At 43.2% G+C, this 20,453-nt stretch overlaps 1 protein-coding gene across 7 annotated transcripts in view; it reads left to right on the plus strand.

The window, feature by feature from the left end:
* The window catches only part of zeb2b (zinc finger E-box binding homeobox 2b), an 84,171-nt gene that overhangs the window by 5,292 nt on the left and 58,426 nt on the right, over positions 1–20,453 (plus strand). The window lies entirely within an intron of this gene.

The following is a 20,453-nucleotide window of genomic DNA, read 5'->3' on the forward strand; positions in this document are numbered from 1 at the left end:
CAGCGGCGCGGCATTCCCCCCCGCGTGCTGTCTGCCTCCAGACGCCCGAGCCGCTGCTAAAACCTCCAGGATTCTGGAAGCGGGGGATGCAGATTCCGACTTGTCATTCCCTGCGTCAAAAGTTCCAGTCACCTCCAGACTTTATTTCATGCCTCCTTGCCCGTTGTCTTACTTTCAGCATATTCCTCCATTGTTTGTCTCTGCTCACTCATTGTGATTTTAACAAGAAAAAGAAAAAAAATAGACAAAAAGCAAACAGTGAAATTGAAACTTCAGTGGCCCGGTAAATAACCGCCTGCGTTTGGACTTTTCATTTCCATGGGCACACTCTTTACCCCTAAGCCGGCATGTTTTATGCATCGCGTGGGCGGACGATGCAGTTTTGAAATATCACGCCTCATTTGAGCGTTCCCGGAGTGAAGATGCAAAGTCTGTATTTGGCCCGTCTTGTCCTGCTGTTTTGCACTTGTTTGGTTGCGATTTTTGCAAGGTCTTGCGCTGGGCGACAGGTTGACGAGCAGGTGCGAACGGCTCCGGCAACACCTTTATTCCCTCTTATGAACTTGAGAAGTTGCGGTTGTGTTCTTTTTTGGCTCCACGGTGGGTTTGCAATTCAGTGGAGAGACACTCTCTGATGCTCTTTCGGCAAGGTCAGGGACGATCAATTCCTGATCGTCAGATTAAGGCTGGGCGACATCTGGAAAGCTGTGCTTTTCTCTCACGTACCTTTTAATCCCGGTTAGTAGAACATGCTATTTGATCAGCGCTTGCTTGTTCCTACTGTTCTTCATTATTCAGGAGGCGTGCCGCTTTGCCTGGCACCTCGGAGCACCCCCTTAACGAGGGGCGCCGCAGCGGAATTCAGATGCGCTATCTTGGCCTTAATTGCGGCCGATCGCCCCAGCCAGATTAGGAGGAATTTGGGTCATTTTGCGGCTGCACAAATTTGCGCCCACTTTCCAGCTCTTTCATCTCGGGAAATGATCAAGCACCTTCCTAACTGGAGGAGGAGGGAGCGGCCAGGAAACGGCTCGTTATTTGAATGTAGGTTTGACTTGTTTTGTTTTCTTGCGACTTTTTGGAGTTGAGGAATATGTCACCTGTGGACTTGTCCTTTTGGGGCCTTTCTGTTCCCGAGATTCCGGCAAAAACAGGAGCTATTGATTGTTAAATGATTTGCAGGAGTCATGATGATGAGATAAAAAGTGAGATACTGATAAGACCTGTGACTCTGTTGGGATGGAAGGGTATTTCCTGACCCAGAAAAGTTGCAGGAGACTCGAGTTGAGCCTCGTGACTCCGTCTTTATGACTACAGAGCCTCAGGATGGGGTTTTACGTCCCTTGAACTGGTCTTATTTGTCACTTTCAGCCTCTAACTTTGCCTTTTTAGAACCCACCCCCCTTTTCTGAATACCCCCCCACCCACCCACCCCATGCAGCCAGCCAGTCATCTACCCAGTCAGCCTACTCTAATTACCTCTCCACCACCCAAGGAAAGCTACTTCCTTATCGCCCCGCTGTCTTGCTCCGGCATTCCTGAGATAAATTCCCCAGCACTTTGTTATTCTTACTACTTAGAGGTATTGGAATTAGCATGACCATCAAAGCAGACCTTGTACTACCCTCCCCATCACCTCTCTTATCAGTGGTCATACGTTACAGGCGGGCACGGGCTAGACAGTTTTTGCAGGGATGTACGGCGAAGCAAACACCAGGACGGACTTGCTACAGGTAGTCCTCTCCGGGAACTAGTCAACTACACTTTTTTTTGTTTGTTTCCTGCCTTTTTCACGCGAAAAGCTCGCCTGCAGGCGAGACGCCTCAAACGGCAAGTGATCGCCACATCCCCTAATGTTATTACTTTTCATAATTAGTTACAGCAACACTCATTCGACGAGTGGCGGAAAGGAGTATTCCTTAGTCATTAAGGTAATGAAATATTCATTTATGCTACCTTTTTTTTCCCAGCTGCCTCACAAATGAGGCCGCCTCGCGTCCGCCCTGCCCGCCGCTTCACCGCCGCAGCAGACTGGCACGTCTGCAATTAGCGCTGACAGTTAGGAGGTGAGGTGGAGCGGCGTGACTTCACGCCCCCTCAGGCCCCGCCCTCCTCATCCTCCACTAACCCGCCCTACCACCACCAATACCATCTTTTTTTTTTTCCTTTTTTTTCTTTTGTTACCTTTATCTCCTCCTCCCAAACCGTCTCCTCCCCGACGGAGAGGTTACCTTTTCCCAACGGTGCAAAATCGACTTGACATAACTGTTCATCAGTTCCAACCCCCCACCCTTGCGCGCCCCAACCCCGCGGTAGTTTGCATCAAATCAGGCCTAGTCAAGCTTCAAGTGGAAATTGGCAGGCCAGAAACTGACAGAGGGAAAGGGGGTGTGGGCTGCATCTGAGATCTGTAGGTCAAGTTTGGGGGCAAGTTTCAACCCATTTTTAGTCCACGTGGGCTTTTATTTTTGCGGGTGTTGGGGGCGGAGCTACTGGAGAAGTAAGAAACGTGCTCAGCATATTAGGGCGAGTCTTCTCTTTTTCTTTTGTCGTCTTTCGTCTGGCCCTCTGAGAGGATCACTTTTGTGATCAAACTTTCAGCGGATCTAGCTGCTCCAGATCTGTCTTTGAAAGAACCTCCCACCCCCACCGAGCTGCTGTGGGGTTCTATGGAAGTGGTGGAGGTGAGCCTCGCCTGCTCGCCTGTTCTCCATCTTCCATCTAAATCCCCCTCCCGTCCGCCCAAACACCCCTTCCCCTGCGCTCCGGCTGTTTGGACGAGGCGGCGTTGAGGTAACCCGGTGTGACGGCACGGTTTTGTTAAGCCGAGAACAAAGGCTCGGAGACGGCGAGCCGGGCTTTTGTCCGGCCTCTGCTGCGGGATTTAATGCTCTGTTTACTTCCTGTGACAGTCACAAAAAAAACAAGAAAAAAAAATGGAGCGTCCTCTCAGGTGCACCGACGTGGACGAGCATCTCTTTCGGGTTTGACGTCTTTTACCGACATAAAAAAAAAAAAAAGAGTGTCTGTCCGACAGCAAAGGAGGGTGTTTTTGTGGGTCTGGATTGCATGCTCTTTGGGCAAACTGAAAGAGGTGCTCAGTGGGATTAGAGAGGGAGAGTTGCTGGGTGGTGGCAAAGCACAAGAGCATTCTGGGAAGTGTATCTGCTAAGAAACTCAACAACAACAAGAAGAAGGGACGTTTCTTTTAATGGTTTATTTGCAGCGAAAGTTTTATGGAGCAGTGCCGACTTTGTGCCGAAGAGGGCGGCGTTGAGTGTGTTTGTCATCGAAATAAAAGCAAAAGTTTCAGAGGGAGAGGAGCAGTAAAGCGTCTATACTTTCACGAGGGCATAAAGATTATGAGCGCGACCCGGCAGCGCCCATCTGTGCTTCCGCTGCCGAACGCCATGCCGTTAAAAAGCGTGCAAAGGCGGAGGATGACTTTCATTCCCCTTTAATAGTTTGCTAAGGTCATACAGGAGAGGCCGCCGCCCCCTTTCCCTCACCACCCCACAAGCAAACTTCCTGCCAAATCCCCCCCCTCGCCCCCCCATGACTGACAAGTTTAACAAAATAAAAGCGTTTTCATTTTGCTAAACAATTACAAAATTACAGTTGAACAAAAACAGGAAAAAAAACGCCGAAAAGTGAGCGGCGCCCGTATTTATGCAATCAACATAACGAAGAAACAAAACAATTTAATGTGGAAAATCATCATTCATCTGCATTATAATTGCTTCTCTTTCACATCTACAGGGATGGTTAATTAAAATTGTGATTAAATGCGGCTGCGCTGCCTAAGATGTTCTTCGCCCTAAACAGGTGCTGTAGAATTTCAAAAGTAAAGAGGGAGAGGAGGCTAATTAGCATTGGAAATTGAGAAATTGCCTGCAAGAATCGGTGTTAATTTCACTCACTGATGAGGTAATTTATAAAAAGTGGAGAGGGGGGAGGGGGGTTTGAAGGGGGGGGGGGAGTTGCAGCTCTAAAGATTGCAGCAGAGACCCCCCCTCCCCACCGCCTCCTCCTTCTCCTTTCCCAGCATGCAGGTGAGGCTTGTTTGCAAAATATTTAAGGTAGCTTTTTTTAATGCCGTGTGACAGTCGCTATTTTTTTTATATGAAAATTGGTCAGACGTGAATGTACGTAGAAAACGTAAGAAAAGTTGGGGTCTTTGCGTGAAATTTTCACACGTGTAATGCAAGAATGATGTTAGAACCAAGGAAGACACACGAATAAACCACCCAAAAGTGAATTAAACAGCTTTAACGTGGTGTTCGCGCCAAATTCGCAATATAAAAGTTACTCATTGGTTAAAAGTCGGTTAGACATACGTGGAACGGTCATGGAAAGATTCATGAAATATCCGGAAACTACGTGATTCTCAACCAACCAAAAATTTTGAAAAGCTCAAAACCGAATTCACGTAAAGACCCGTCTGCCGAAACCCTCTACAGACATTTGCTCACATCGACGAATACCGAAACACTTATGAATATATCACGCATGTATCACGAAAAATCTAAATATCATAATTGGAATGTCCATTAGACATACGTGAAACGGTCATGGAAAGATTTACGTAATACCCGTAAACTACTTAATTCTCAACTGACCAAAAATTCTTAACCCGTCAAAACCGAATTCACGTGAAGACCCGTCTGCCGAAACCCTCGACGGACATCTGCTCACATCGACAAATACCGAAACACTCACGAATACATCATGCATGTATCACGAATATTTCATACGTGGAAAATGTACGTAGTGGCTGCTTTACAGAGGAGACGTGTTGTTAAAAAGTTCGTAGAGCACGGTTAAAAGTGGGGCCTCCACTGTTGCTGGAGTTTTCCAAACTTTCCGATCCTCTGGTTCACTGGGAGGTCGTTCCAAATTCAGAAGCTGCTCTTTCTTTCGAATTCTTCAAAATTGTGTCCAAATTTAGAAGGAAAAACCAGAATCTCCGCCCTTTAATTGAATCAAAAGGTGCTGGTTTGCGAGACAGGTGGGCGGAGCTTGCTAGCTGTAGATCGGTAGTGTTTCCGCTGAAGCAGAAGTCGGAGCGAGGTTAACCGAAAAAGAACCAATCTGTCTGTCGACCTTTCATCATAACTGGGGGGCTTTTCCCTTTTAGATCCAGACAGCTGCACTTGCTGTCAGTCCCTCCCCTGAAACGTTTTTTTATTCTTTTATTTAGAAAAAAAATCAACCTTTTTCTCCCAGGTAGGGTGGGAAAGCCTGTAGCAGAGCTGCTTCATGATTGGTTTATGACCCCCCCCCCCCCCCACCCCTCACAGGGAGTCACTCAGCTGAACAGGTCAGGCAGTAAGTGACAAGGTATTTCGTCGTTTCGTGAACCTTTGCCAGGCTGATTGTTCGCTGCAAGTGTAGTGTAACTGAGCCGCTTGTAGCTTGCTGGAGTGTGGAAAATAAGATCGAGCACTGACTTTCTCCTCCTCCTCCTCCTCCACCTCCTCCACTCATCCACCGCCGGCTCCACAAACCGTGAGAGATAGTAAAACAGATATCCAGGAGCGTGCGCCCATGCTTGACTGTCGCTCCGTGTACGTTTGCTTTCTGGTGCTGATTTGACCTCTTGTAGGCTGTTAGTGCCCAGGTGCTCGCCCCTCCTCTGGTTTCCTGTAGCAGCAGTTAGAGTCTGACTCGAATCTCGGAGGAAAGTCATCCTTTTGAACTCGTAGTTGGGAGGCGATTCATGGAAAAGTGACGGTAGATTTAAAAAGAATGACAAACCTAGGCTCTTCTAAAATTGAGTTTTAGCAATAGGTTTGGATCAGGATATTCTTCGAAAAACACCCTAAGAGGCCGTTAAGAAGGCGGACGTGTGATGTTTGCATTGACAACAGAGATTAAAACAATAAGGTCTTCGAAAATGGAGTTTTAGTGAAAAGTAAGAATTCTGATACTTGGAGGTAGTCATGTGATGCTTGCATTGACATAAGAGAAAGGATAATTAAAAAGGACCTCAAAAAACAAACAAAACACACTATACATATATATATATATATATATATATATATATATATATATATATATATATATATATATATATATATATATATATATATATATATATTAGTATATATATATATATATATATATATATTAGTATATATCTATATCTCTCTCTATATATATATATATAGAGAGAGAGATATAGATATCTCTCTCTATATTTATACATATAGATATATATACATATATCTATATATAGAAAGATATACATATCTCTCTCTCTCTCTCTCTCTCTCTCTCTCTCTCTCTCTATATATATATATATATATATATATATATACATATATATATATATCTCTATATATATATAAATATATGTATAGATATGTATATACATAAATCTCTTTCTATATATATCTATATATAGATATATATATAGATATATATCTACATATATATTTATATATACATGTACAGGTTTATATTATGTACATAAAATAGATGTATACATATAATGTATCAAAGATATATATATATATATATATATATATATATATATATATATATATATATATATATATATATATATATATTATACATCATAAATTTATAATACTAATTAATATTAATTAATTAATTAATAGTTATTAAAACTTGGTTTGACTAGAAGTTTGACTAAAAATTTAGATTTTAATAGCATTTGATAAAAAACAAGACTGTTAAATGATGTTTGCTTTGATGAAAGAGATCAACTATAAACTAAACGAGGTCGTCGGAAATTAAGTTTGAGATAAAAGTTTGGATTTCGATATTCTTTATAAAAAACTCCAAAAGTCTTCCCGGGGGAAACAAAAAGTGATGCATTTTCATGGCTTAAGAGGCTGTCGTGTGTTTTTCTTTTTTTTTTTTTTTTAACGTTGACCTAAGAGAGAAGACGGTTAAAAACAAACAACAACAACGAGGTTTTCGAAAATTGCGATGTAACTAAGAGTTTAGATTTGGAAATTCTTCAGGGAAAATTAGAAAAGGCTTCCTGCTCTAAATAAAAGATGGCACCTTTACAGGGCTGATAGGGAGGCTGTCATGTGATTTTTTTAATTTTTACACTGACGATAGAGATACTATGATTAAAAACAAACCAAAAAAGGTTTCTTGAAAATCGAGTTTTAGCTTTAAGTTTCGATTTTTCTGTTCTTTGGGAAAAACTGCAAGAGGCTTCCCGCCGTACACGACAGACGGCACCTTTACACGGCTGTTAAGGAGGCTGTCATGAGATGTTTGCGACGAGGAAACGGTGGCAGGATCCGGGTTTAAAGGGGGTAAAATGGGATTTCTACAACTTCAAACGGAAGAAACAGAGAAAGCTCCCTAGAGCCCTCCGGGAGAGACTCACACGACGACACCAGGGGGGGAGAAAACAATCGCTAATATTAGGAGAAAAGAGGGGGGGGGGGGGGGGGGACACACACACAGTGCCGGAAAAAAAATGTGAGTTTGTTTATGTGCTCATAATGCGAGTCTGTGCGCCCCGGTGAAGCGCCGCAAATGGGAGAAGTATGCGTGGGTTTCTCAGGTAACAGGATTACGTGGGCACATAATTGATCCATTTGGGGGAAAAATGACAGGGCTCTAAAGAGGCCTCGGCTTTGGAAATGGAGTTCATGAAACAGGCATTCGTAAATTCAAAGGAATCAATATGTCAATTTTATTACATCTCCGGGCCAGATGGGCATTAAAGGCGCAGCTCATCCCTCTGCCTCTCAGCCCCGCTCGCCGCTCTGTCACCTCACCCGCAGCCTCTCTCTGTCACTGTCCCCTCGCCTTTTCCCGCAGATTTCCCAGCAATCCTGCGCTAACATTCGTTTGTTTGTTTGTTTGTTTGTGTGTCTCTCTTCCTTCTTTCCCAGAGTGGGACTCCGCTGAACTTGTTCAGAAAATGCTAATTTTCCAAATGATTCCCCTCAATGAATTTTAATTTGTATAAATAACATATACTGACTTTACAGAGGCTTTTATTTTCTTAGGAAAGCATTGGAGTCCGAATTTTTATACGTATCGGTGAAATAGTTCCTATTTTTGTGTTTTATCATTTTCAATTAATTGTTGTTGCCTTTTTTGTGTGTGCATTTTTTGGCAGATTTTGGTAGCTTGGTTGCAGTAAAATGGCAATTTTATAGCACTCAGTGTGTGTGTGTTGGGGAGGGGGGGGTGAAGTTTTCCATCGTTAATTTGATTAGTTTGTAATTTTTGTTAAAAAATTTCGGCTTGACACAGCAAAAAAGCATGTACCTTTTTTTTTATCACTGCTTAAGAAATAACGGCAAAGAAAAGATAGCCAAATCTGCTAGCTAAATGTCAAGGGGGAACGGGAAAAAAGTTGGTAAATAGTTTATGGCTGAGTCAAAAGGCCAAGATAAACACAGCCACTACGTACATTTTGCAAATTTTTCCACATACGAAATTTTGGTTTTCGTGATGCATGGGTGATGTACGAAGCGTTTCCTGCAATCATCATTCGTCGATATGTGCAAATTCAAAATTTTTGGTCGGTTGAGACTTATGTAGTTTGCGTTTTTCACGTAGTTTATACCCAATTTTTAGGTAAATCTTAGACACTTGTGTGTGATGTTAGCAAGATGCATAGGCAAATTTGTGGCTTTCCACGACCGTTCCACATACAACTAACAGACTTTTCACACATGAACCACTGATGTATGACTTTTACATCGTATATACATAAATATAAATGTTGTAATTGACGCACAAATAGCTAATGAATTCTATATAAATAGTGCAATTATCACACACGGTACACATTCTAAATATTCGTAATAGTTTCAAAATTAACTAATGCCCTCGCCTCTGCTCCTGCTCCTACACCTGGCTGTGGTTCCTGTCTCCGGCTCGACTCGCGCCTTTGACTGTCCCCACAACCACGGCTGGATGAAGCTTGTCTGCTGAACTTTTATATATGTAGTTGTAGATTTAGATAAGTTAATTCTTCTCTAAGATTTCTGGTAAATCGCCTGTCCGTCCTGGGGGAGGATCCCTCCTTCATGTGGGCACCCCTGAGGTTTCTTCGTTTTTTCCGGAATCCGTTTTTTTTGGGAGTTTTTCCTTACCGCGAAGGGGGGTCTAAGGGCAGGGATGCCAGTATAGCTTAGTCAGTTTGTTAGTTCATTTTAGTATTTTTCTATTGAACTCTTTGTATTCGTGATCCTTTTGATTTCATGTTTTACTTCGAAGCCCATCGAGACGACTGTTGTTGTGATTTTGGGCTATACAAATAAAATTGAATTGAATTGAATTGAATTCAGCTACATCGTGTGACGAAAAATCACCAAAACGGCCGGGTCACACAGCCACTACGTACATTTTCCGCATTTTCCATGTATGAAATTGAGTCTTTTCTGATACATACGTGATACACGTCATTCATAAGTGTTTCTTGCATTCATCATTCGTCGATATACGCTGATGTTCATCAAGGGTTATGGCCTGTATGTGAATTTGGTTCGAAGATGTTCAAAATGTTTGGTCGTTTGAGAATCACGTGTATTCTACGTAGTCTATACACAATTATTTCGTAAGTCGGACACAATTGTGATTTTTGCAAGATGCAAATTTGTGTCTTTCCACGACCATCCACATATGTTTAACGTCTGTCCACGTATGACTTTTATATCGCGTAGACACCACACATATCATGATAAGTGTACATAATTGACGTTCATTCGTGATCCATCTGTGAATATTTCACGTAAAGACCACAAATTTTCTCACTTTTTCCACGTATATTCACGAATGACCAACTTTAATTCGTGTTATATGCAAAAAATGTACATGGAGACTGTATGAGATCGCCTTGAAAGAGCTTGGCAGGAAGGAGGATCAAGGAAGAGGAGGGAGGCAGCACAATTACCGGGATTTTCCCCCTTCGCCATTCCAGCAGTTCATTTTCGGAGAGAGTAAATAATAAGAAGTTGGTGATGCTTGCATTTTTAATTCCAACCCCTCCTTCCCCTCCCTCGTCCCTCTACTTTTTTTTGTTCAGTTCACTGACTGACATCTGCTATCAATGCTAAGCAGGTGTTCTCGCGCAAACAGACGTGCCCCTGTTTGTGTTTCGCCATCCCGCCACCGTGCGCCCAAATGAGCAACGTGATTAAGAATCCTGTAAATTTTTGAAAGGAAACGGATGGCTGCCCGGCTAGAACGTAATTACACCGCCGCCGACATCCGCAGCTCGCCGCGGCGGCAGCCAGAGCCAAAGCAACAGCAGAGAATTAATAATATATAATGGCATCTTCCCTTGTAATTCATAAATGAAATAAAATGAAGGAGGAGTAACGGCTGATAAGTTTTTTTCACCCTCTTCTCCTCCCCTCCCTCCTTCTTGGGGTGGTAATTTTCAGAAATTGAGTCGAGGTGATCATCTTGCATGATGCGGTAACTCAGCTTGGGAGTGTGTGAGGGAACCATGGAAGACGGATTCTTTTCTTTCGTCGTCTCTACCTCATTTGTTTACTAAATGAGACCTCTGCATATGTTCCCTCTCTTCTCCCTCCGTTCCCCGGTTTTGTCCTTGCAATGGACAATTAGCTCTGACATCTCAAGTGGCAGCCGACTTTCTCGGGTTGGGTTTGTTTGTTTGATTTGCGCTCCCAACTTTTCGTGGAGAATCTAAGCGGGAGGCTGCAGGGAAGGTGATGGTGTGGGCTCTGGTAACCTCTGGGGGGGGAGGAAGGAGGTGAGGTAGGAGGAAGGAGTAGCGTGACACGCAGCTGTCGAGTCTTCTCTGACATAACCGGCCCTGACAGATTTTTTTTTCGCTCTATTCCTCCTGAAGATTCCTTTTTTTTTCTTGCATTGTAGGGCTGCCAGGTACGACCTGACTCAGGATTGACATGCTCGAGTCACGGCATTGTACATTTGCAACCAAGACATTGACCTCATGGCTACTGTCTAGAAGGGTTTAGTTTTGCAGTTGATGCATCACCAAAACCATCGTCCTACTTGTATGGACGATAATGACCCTACACAGATACAGGAAGGGACAACTATACAAGAGGTGTTTTGGCGCTGCCGTTGACACCAAACAGTAAGGTTTAGCAGGACAAACAACATTTTTGTTCGTCTATGGCAGAGATCAGTGGGTTTGCTGTTCGGTGGGAGGAACAAGGCACTGACACAGCCGGGGTGATGGAGTTCAGGTCTGTTTGGGAGGACATTGTGAACATTTTTACATAAATGCATAGGCCCAAACTATGGTAGGATAAAACGACATGAGCCTTTTAGTTCGTTTGTACCTTCATTTTATTTCAGTTTTGTCAAAAATTTGACCTTTGACATCATCTGATATCCAGGAACAGCTCCAAGTGAACACAGATCCAACTTTTTCTGTAAATTTACTTGATTTTGATCAATCACTGATGCTCTTTCCACTACACATATGTCGTTGGTTCGTTTTGTGTGTACTCCATAAAACCTGTCTTGTTTTGTACCAGTTAGAGGAGTGTGTGTGATACATAACGTTGTGGATGAACCAACGATCCGACTTTACATGGGTGTGACAAATCTTTGGTTTGTGTCAATTTACTATAATTTTTATGTTTTGTATCCGTTTGAAGATTTTGTGTGATACATAGATGAACTGTTGTTTGGTTTCGTGTAAAGTCAAACTTTATAGACAGAATCAGGTGGTGATAATACACTTTACCTCTGAAATGATTCAATTTCCAGGAATACCTCTAAGTCCAAGCCTACAGATGTCTGACCAACCTTGATTTCTGCCAATTTAAACCTTCGATGCTTTGTCCTTAGCCAAAGTCATAACTCTACAGTGTCATACATAGGTGTGTTTACTACATAAAACCTGTCTTGTTTCATACTTGTTTGTAGCAATAGCATACAAGTGTTCGGGATACATAACATAGTGCATGAACTATCGTTTGGTTTTGTCTGAAAGTAAACTTTTATAGACGTAATCAGCTTATGATCACATATGTGACCAGTGACGTCATCAGATTTCTAGGAGCACCTTTAAGTGAATACAGATGAAACATATGGAAAAAATCAGGTCGTAATACAGAGGTTTAGGGCCATACTACGTTTTATGTAGATGATGTACTACTCTTTGTATCGTTAGGCCCCTTGCAGGTTTTTCAAAGTGTATCTTGTTTGAAAACAAGCACAATTCTCCTTTTATGCGTGTGAAAAAAACTCTGATTTTTTATAAATTTGCTTTGTTTGATCAACCAACTATGCTTTTTTTCATGACCAAAGTCATAAGTCTACTATGTCATACCTTGGTACGTTTCTCCACAAAACCTCCTTTGTTTTGTAATTCCTAACATAGTGGATGAAGCATTGTTCAGTTTCATCTAAAGTCAAACTTTAACAGACGGAAATAGGTTGGGATCATAATTTGACCTTTGACCTTAGCTGATATCCAGGAACGTTTATAAGTGGATAGATGGATTAACTTTTTATATGTGTGACGAACCTTTGATTATTGTCAATTTACTAGATTTTGATCAACCAACGGCACTTTTCTCTGTGACTAAAGTCAAGGGCCAACTATGTCGGTGGTCCGTTTCTTGTTTTGTATCCATTTCAGACAGTGTTTGATGTGCAATGTAGTAGATGAAGTGTTGTTTGATTTTGTTTAAAGTCAAACTTTTATGAACGGAATCAGGTCATATCAAATAGCCATAGGGTCATATCAAGTTTTATGCAGACGTTATGCTTCTGTTATTGTCGTCAGGACTCTTGTAGCTTTTTCAGGGTACCTTGTTCGTTTCTATTTTTTAGTCAAAGAAGGAGTTTACCTCCTTAAAGTCTTCATGAGTTGTCATACCTACCTGGATGCTCTTTAAGTGGCCAGTTGAGGATGTTGGACACCTTCCAGATAAGGTGGACTGACTAACCGAGTAGGCACAGGACTGGATGAAGAGATTAAATCTCATCAGGGATTATTACCCCGGCGTCCGATCGGATGATCTGAACAAGCTGACTAAAGAGAGGAAGGTCTGAGGATCTTAAGGGACTGTTGTCTCCCCCCCTGACCTGGTCGTGAATAAGCCACAGACGACGGATGGCGGGGGGAATAAAAACAAGGTTGTATTCAAACGTAAATGGTTATCGTTGTTCCCTGCTGTTGCATCATAAATTAAAAGCCCTGCGCTGAATGGAACAGTGCCTACATGAAGTGCACGTGCTGTAGTGACCATCAGCGCTCTTTGTGCCCGTCCTGAAGCCACCGGTGTTCCCGCTGTTGACTGGCGAGTCTTGTTAACGTGTGACAGCTGTGCTGGTGAATGAACAGGACACACTGCCGCTTCTCTGGCTGCGTCCTCGCCGTGCCGGGACTCATACAGTAGCGCACAGAGAGCTGTTGTAAACCTATAGAAAGTGCGGATAATGGCAGCGACAGTCTGAGCGGTGTTGGCGGAGGAGGAGGAGGAGGACAGCGGCGCTCTGTCTCGGCTATCGCTGTCTGCAGCCGCCGTCGTGTGCAGACAAGGTTGTCCTCCTCCAGCTGCTGCTGGGAGATGATTCGGGTCACCGCGGGCCGCTTGGCAGGGGGCAGAGGGGTGTGTGTATTAGAAGAGGGGGGGGGCAAACTGACGAATCAAGGGGGCAATTGTGTCTGGTGCCAGTCAGTCGTAATTAAGAGCAGGATCAGGAGGTGGACATGCACACACACACAGACCGGGACCCAGACCTCGTTTTTGGAACATCCCATAAACACACGCACGCACGTAGACATAAACAGGGGTGTCCACGCTTAAGCCTCCATACAGAGCAGCTCACCTGAAAATAATCGCTCGGGGGTGGGGGGCGGGATGGGGGCAGCAGAGGATGCAAATGAGGCCGGAGGTTAGCGTGGGAAAAGCGGAGCAGGGCTAGCCTGGGACTAGGTGATCCTGCGGGCAGGGGGCTGGCCTCAGGAGGGGCCTTTGTTTCCAGTCGTCCGTTTTAAAAATACCCAGCGTACACCTCCTCCTTCTAACCCCCCCCCTGTATCACCTCCCTTACCCTATCAGTCCAGGCCAAGCCAAAGAGAAAAGCAAAGATATACGCTCCGGTTAACAAAGAGTGATTTTGATGTCCTATGGGATACATCAACTGTATCGTTTTATGAAGATGACATACTTCTATTTGTGTCATAAATTTACACCATGTGTGGCAAGAAACAACCAAGAAAGTGTTGATATGTCGCAACATTTCTACGTTAAGGCTAAAGAGATGGTTCTTTTGAAAAGTACTGACAGATTCAACTTGTGCGGTTCGTCCAAATATCCCTCATTTGTCGTCAAGTGTAGCAAAATTTTTACCATCTAGTTCATATTCGTGTACTAATTTGCAACTCTTGTCTTCTCTTTTTTTTATGGGCTTCCACCAACTGCACCTGGACCTCCTACGATTCAAAGCAGGTAAGAACTTAAGAACTGCACCACCTCCCAACACGCCAAAAAAAGTGCAATTTCCCATAATTCCACTGATGGAAGTTACAACTGACAAGCAACACAGTAGAACACATCCTCATAAATATTCAAGGGGTTGTAAAAAAGTGTTTGTACAAGGCAAGAAGAACCCTCCAAACGATCGAGGAGTAGCCGGTGCAACCTGTTTGCCGCAGTGGACACCGCGAGTGTGCAATACCTCTCCCTTAATTATTATTTATTGGCCCTACCTCTGGCCTTCCTCGCCTCCGTCGCCGTTCTAAATAATTTCTTCAAACGAGGAGCCTCTCTCGGCAGCGTAACTTTCCCTCATCAAAGTTTAATCCGAGCGTCCGTTTTAGGTCTTCTCGAATAAAGGCGCGCTTAAAAAATGCAGATGCAAATGATGCTGCATTATTCATGCGCTCTGCCGGTCCTTGTAGATTTTAAACATTTCCGAGGCCACCTTGATTCGAGTAATTACCTAAGCCTTCCGCCAGCACCGTCATGAATTAGGTATTTCCTACAAGCAGAGTGTGCGCCTGATGAGCTTTTAAAGTGGCTGTACACCGGACTTGTGTATTGCTTCTTCTGCATGAGTGGCTGGAACATGAATCGCTTTCAGGTGGGGTGGAAGCAGGCGGGGAGGTGCTGGTGGTGGAGGGGGGGGGCAGGCTGATGCCCTTTAGGTCTCTATCAGTAGTCGGCCTCAGAAGAGGAGAAATTTAAACAAAAAAGGATTAGAAGTTGGATGTTAATGTGAATATGTAAGAATTAGTAATAGGAATCTATTTCACCTTTTTTTTTCTTTATTTTTTAGCAAAACATTTTAGTTTTTTGGCGGAAATTGACGTATTTTTGCTACATGTCAGCATTGAGTATTTCTCAAACTGCGCAGCAGCTCTGCACTGATGTCTTCCCCTTCATTTAGGACAAAGACACGACTATTTACCTTGCATCTGTCCCGGAGCGTAACACAGGGGCATGACGTTTTGTTTATAAACGAAAGCTTAGCATCACGGATGCTAACGCTAGCAGAGATTAGCAAAAGTTAGCAAACCCTGCATATTTTGTTCTGACTTTGCCAAATTCTGTGTCCAAGAATTGAAAAGCAAGTAATAAGATTATTCCTCTACTTGAAAGCTGAAAGCTTTTAGGACTCTTTCATCTCTCTCTTTTTTGCACAACCTTTTGAAAAACAATTTTATTTGATGCCTTTTTGCTAGGTGTTAGCATCAAGTGTTTCAAAAACTTAGCAGTAGCTCTACATCGTCTTTGGTCTCTACCAGCAGTCTCCATCTCCGAAAATGAGAAATTCAGACCAAAAAAATGACTTGGAAGTTGAATACTAATGCTAACATGAATTAGCAAAAGTTAGCAAACTCTGCCTATTCTGTCCTAACTGGGCTTTAATTGTGTTTATCCAAGAATCATAATGGAATTCATAAGATTATTCCTCCACTTGTAAGATGTGTGCATTTGGTACTCTGTTTCACCAGTTTTTGTTTGGGCAAAAAAGGTATAGCTTTTTTCTTTGGAATTTGCCACCTTTTAGCTAGGTGTTAGGATCAATTGTGTTAAAAACTTCGCAGCAGCTCTGCATAGACGTTTGTGGTCTCTATCAGCAGTCTCCCTCTCTAAAAATTAGAATTTCAGACAAAAAGTGACTTGCAAGTTGATGCTAGCTCTAAGGTAGATTAGCAAAAGTTAACAAACCCAACCTATAGTGTCCTGACTCCACCTTAGTTCATTTTTTTGGGAAAAATGATAAAGAAAGTGCTAAGATTAAGCTGGCAGCTTTTAGAGCTCTTTTACGCTAGTTTATTTTCATTTTTTGTGAGAAAACGTTTTTCAGAATTTGATGCCTTTTTGCTAGGTGTTAGCAGCAAGTGTTTCATCTTCCTGTTCGATCAGGACAAAGATACGAGTATTGATTCTCGGATCAAACATGCATTACCTTGCGTCCGTCCAGGACCATAACACGGGGGTGCGGGGGGTTTTGTTGGAACACCAGGAATTAGCATCAGAGTGACCCCGAGTGCAAAGAGGGGAGAGCGTTTTTCTGCAGCAACCGAGGGAACAAAGCGAGGTTAGATGGAAAAATAATGCAAGCAGGAGGGGGGAGGGGGAGAAAAAAAAACAAAGTAGTTGACTCGGCGACTCCATCATCTTTACTACCCGGCAGAAGAATTAATATTTAAACATTCTAATAATGTAGCTCGCCTTGCATGCACTTTTAAGCAAAGCAACAATATTTTTCACCTGGGGTAACACAATGATTTTTCTTCCCGCTGTGCACAATTTCCCTTTCTGATGATCTCCTCCAAGCCTCCCACCTCCACCATGCAGCTGGGCGAGGGCCCCCACCACCAACTCCTCCACCACCAAACCCGTCCTGTGATTTCCACCCTATTTCCCCCCCCACAAGAAACAGAAGAAGAAAAAAAAAAGAAAACAAATATTCATGGAGATAAATATTGAAATGAATTATCCCTGGATATGAGCAGAGGCCGCGGCTGCAGGAATGCGCCATGCGCTCCCTCGAGGATCAAGCCGTGATTCATAAAAATCGAACCTGTTTGAAGGAGGAAGTCGGCTTGATGAGAGAACGGAGAAACAGCGGAGGACAAAACTCGTGGTTTCTTTTGTTTTTGTTTCCCGCGTCTGCTGCTGAGCCTCCGTGGCTTTTGCCCTCTTCTCGCTCTGGAAACTTTCTTTTTTGTTGTAGCTGCAGCTATGAGATCATTCGTGCTGCATTTAGCTGACAGGAAATGCAAATGCTATCCCGTTGATTCAGTCTTTGAGGTGTTTGGTCCGAATTTTCAACTGAAGCCATATGATTTAGATGCACAAAATGCAACGAATTAGCAGTTTTGGAAAATGCATTGCGCTTTTATTTTGCAAAACAACAACTTTCGTGTTTTTTTTTCAGCATTGGCCACTTTTCTTGCTAGGTGTTGGCATCGAGGTGTTCTCAAACCTCCCAGTGGCTCTGCATTACCATCTTCCTCTTAGCATCTGTTGCTAACTATAAAAGTGGGCATGGCGGTTTTGTTTGATAATCGAAATTAGCATTGGTCCGATTTTTTGGATGTAGCCAAATTGACATAAAAAAAATGTATCGAAGAAGCAGTTTTGGTCAAATCTTTGGCTTCTTAAGTAGGACCAAAAAATTATGCTTTTTTATCTCTAGAATTTGTCATCTTTTAAGCTAGGTGCTACCATGAAGTGGTTCTCAAACTTCTCTAATCTTCCCCTCGGGTCAGGACATTGACACAAAAAGTGAGATAAATTACGATAGATAGATTACGTTCGTCCCAGATCGCGTTTTTTTCGGAACGTCAAAAATTAGCATTGGTCCGACTTTTGGGATGTAACCAGAAAATTTTGATCTTAGTTTTTTTCCCCCGCAATTTGTCAAGTTTTTTGCTAGGTGATAGCATTGAGTGGTTCCCAATGTTCACCGTGTTTCTGGTTTTCCCCTTCTGTTAGAACAAAGACGCAATAATTGATTCTCAAATGAAAGGTGGATTAGCTTATGTTTTTCCCAGACGAAAGTCAAAAATCAGCTTTAGTCCGATTTTGTGATTTTAAATGCAAAAAATTTGTCCAAAAAGCAGTTGTGGTCAAATGATTGCAGCCAAGATGTACGTTGCACGACATGAGTGAAACGTACGAAGTGCAATATTAGTGATCAAAATAGTGATGACTACATGACTCGCGATACATAAAAAATGTATATACCATATTTTATTTCACTGCAAAAGTCAACATAACTCCAAATGTCTACATAGCGGATGAGCATCTAATGTAAAAGGGCTCCATTTGATTGGTCAGCGACATGAAGGGCTTTATCCGATTGGTTGAATGCATTAAGGGCTCTATTTGATTCGTTTAATACTTTGAGCTGCCCTGAGACTTTTTTTAGCAACATTTGAGGTAACCATTTATCACTTTTTACTGTGTATTTTGCGATACACTTGTCAAGTTGGGATAACAATATATTTGCAATATATTGTCTTAGTGGCGAATCGGTTGGATCCAAGTGAATCCAGTAGGGTTCGGTCATCATGTTTTGGCCTTAAGGCCTTCTGTAAATCAGCAAATGTCTTTTTTACTAGCATGTTTTGACAATTAAACTCGACGTTTGCTTGCTTTAAATGCATATTTCTTTCATGGTTTCACTTTTTTACTCTATTCTTTAGCTCGATCGCAGAAGTCAACCCTTTAAAAATGACCTCCTTAGAGCGTTGTTCATCGCCGTGGCAGGACTCCCATTCCCCAAATTAAGCATCATTCTGTGGTGCAGATGTTCAGGAGCAACACAACCGAACGCCTGCTATTAGCACTAAAGGTGTGGGTAATTGTTGACTCCCGCGGGGTGAATCCAAACTAATGCACTCTGGGAAAATGTGCAAAAAAAAAAACACATAAAAAACCCTTGATTCTCACAGGTTCGTTCCCAGCTGTGCATTTGCGCTCTGTCGAACGCCTCACAGATGCCTACAGGATTTGTAATTGATCATGAAAACGAACTGCCGAGCACGCAGCGCCTAAATTGAACGACATAAATAAGAAGTTGTGTATGAAACACCATGTGTCGCACGCCGACAGAGAAGAGTGCGCCCCTCAGAGATGGGGTCGTGAGCTGATTTCCGACTTCTTATGCAAGGTGTGTCGCTGGGAGGCAGGAGGGGAAGTTGGACGGCGCCTCGGGGCGGAGATGAAAGGTGCAGAGGCACCTTTTTTGTGGGTTAAGACCCGTCTCTTTGATACATGCTGTAATGGAGTGAAATCGGACAAAATCGCCGCTAAACGCTGCAAAGCGGGGTGGAAAGCCTTTCCCACCCTTTTCCTTTCCCACAGGTTGGAGGGGTTTCAGTGGTTGACGACGCGGCAGAAACCCCGCCCCAAACCAAAGGTGGCTTCTTCAGACTTCTAAATAAGAATACGTTGGGAGGGAGGAGTGACAGGGTGAAAGAAAGTTCATCAGGAATTAGAGCGGAAGGGTCGGATTGAATTGTAGATTGGAATTATCTGAGATTGTCTCCCGGAGCCACTTTGTGTTTGCTGGAGTCACAGATGAGGAAGATGAGAGGATGAAGGAGAAGAGGCGGGGACTGAACGCCAGAAACGAGCAACTTTAAAAAAAAAAAAATGAAGTTGCCCTGCATCAAAGGCACCACGGAGGTGTGTGTGACCGTGTGTGTGGTTTCTGTTTAACCCCCCATGGGACCTCCCCCTTTTGTTCCTTCCCCCTCCAGGAGTCACCTTTTTAAACCTTAATTGATTTCCCTAAAAAAAAAAATGGGGTCTGGGCTGCCACTCTGCATTAAAGCCAAAAGAAACGGGCTTCATGTCCCCCTCCCCCGCAGCAGCTTGGGACATTAGAGCAGGACTATTCAGTCTAGACTGGGGGAGTGTCGGGGGAGGGGGAGGGTAAGCACGGTGAAGCTTGGGGCAGATGACTTTCACCTATTAGACTCAATCCTCAGCTAACTCAAGGCCCCGCCGGGGTTAAGTCATTGGTTATTTTGGTCGTGGACGAGGTTTTGGACGTTTCTTCAAGAGACTTGATGCTCGACTCAGCGTTTCAGTTGACTTAAAGCACAATCGTATCAAAGTTATCTTGAACAGTCATCTCAAAGGCAGGTAACAGTTGCAAACTTGTGAGCATCGCTAGCGAAGTTGTAAATACTTTAAGGTAAAAATAATGAAAATTGGTCAGAAAACCAACAGTTTTGCTATCACTTGTTGGCTCTAGTGGATTTTATAGGTCTATTAGGGGATGTGTTAGCCGTTTGACTTTTTGTCAATATTCATCTGCAAGGCAGGTAAAAAAAAAACTTGCGAGGGTTGCTAGCGCAAGCGTGAATACTTTAGGGCAAAAATACTGGGAATGGGTTGGGAAAATGGGACCGTAGACCAACAGTCTGTTACCACTTGTTGGTTCTGCTGGTTTTTATGGGTCTACGAGGGGGATGTCTCAGAGCTTTGACTTTTTGTCAATATTTATCGATGAAGCAG

Source organism: Oryzias latipes, chromosome 2 (assembly GCF_053564925.1).
Source record: "Oryzias latipes strain Hd-rR chromosome 2, Olatipes_Hd-rR_3.1".
Lineage (NCBI taxonomy): Eukaryota > Metazoa > Chordata > Actinopteri > Beloniformes > Adrianichthyidae > Oryzias > Oryzias latipes.